The following is a 1,369-nucleotide window of genomic DNA, read 5'->3' on the forward strand; positions in this document are numbered from 1 at the left end:
TCTTGCCGCTGTAACCCAGAATCAGCGGAGCAGCAGCTGAACGCTCGTCTTGTACTTTGGGTTTGTGCCGGTCGAGCGACTCGGCGTCTCGGTTTCAGTCCAGGTGGGTTCAGTGAGCCGGACAAACTCCGGCACCTTTTCTGCTCCTCCACCTTAATCCAATTACTCACCGAGGCTCCGGCAGAGAGACGCCGCGAGCAGGAAGACGCACGCAAACGCACAAATGAGGCGGTAATGAGCTGCATGTATCTGTGTCATGTTAAACACTATTGATCCCTGAAGGGGCACCGCGGGCAGCCAATCAGAGCTCAGCACACAGCGCCGCTTCAGGGTTCCTGTTCAAACACGTTCCACCGTCTGAAACTCACAAACCAGCCGCCGGCCTTCACAGGAATGTTCGCCTTAAAGAACAACACCGTCAGGAGGAGGATCTGCAGATTGTCAGCTTTCAGACGGTCCCTGAACTGCTCACCTGGGACCACATCTGAGCCCAAATCGCTTTATTCTACATGTTGAAAAAATCACCAGAAACAAACCAGTCGCTTTAACGAGATTCTGTAAAAAACAAAAAATTCTGAGTTCCTCGACGCAACCGTGAAGCCGCGACTGACCAAGCTGCGACCAAAACTCAGCCGGAGAAAATTCATTAAACGCCGGCTGCTTCTCCACAAAGCAGAGAAGAGACAGGTGTGGAAATGATTAAAAACACGAGTCTCACGTTAGAGATCCAAACGAGACAGAAACAAGAACGAAAAGGTGGAAAAGAATCCAAAAATGAGCACAAAGCAACGAATGAAACGAGACAAAACAAGAACCTGTGAGAAAAAACAACCACAAAGACACGAAATGACTCAAAACAAATTATTAAAAAAGAAAACAAAGGCCACAAACGGGTGGACAAAGGATGTTTGACCATCAAATAGAGACACAACACGTGTGAAGGTCTACTTAGCTGCAGATGTTCAGTCAAACGTCACATCTGGCTCGTTAAATCTGGACCCTGTTCAGACTCTCGTTGCTCGAGTCTTCGTTGCTGCAGAACCTTCATCGTGGTTCTGGGATCCACCAGAGAACCTGCTGCTCCGACCCAAGCTGTCAGGCGGCAGATTGATCTGTGGACGCTCGTCCTTGGGTTCAGGGACGTTTCATCCTGATGCATCATAAACAGGCTGAAGCTTCATCCACTGAAACCAACCAGAGAGACACGCAAAGCACTCAGAGACACACAAGTAGACGCAAAGCAGCCACGATGAGACACTAACCCCCATAAATAGGATTCCATGATCTAACATTTACCACAAACATTTGTTGATGCACAGTTAGAGTCTAAAAAGCTAAATGATGTTTGGTACGAAACCAGGATGAGCAC

Source organism: Stegastes partitus, unplaced genomic scaffold, assembly GCF_000690725.1.
Source record: "Stegastes partitus isolate 25-593 unplaced genomic scaffold, Stegastes_partitus-1.0.2 Scaffold2151, whole genome shotgun sequence".
Lineage (NCBI taxonomy): Eukaryota > Metazoa > Chordata > Actinopteri > Pomacentridae > Stegastes > Stegastes partitus.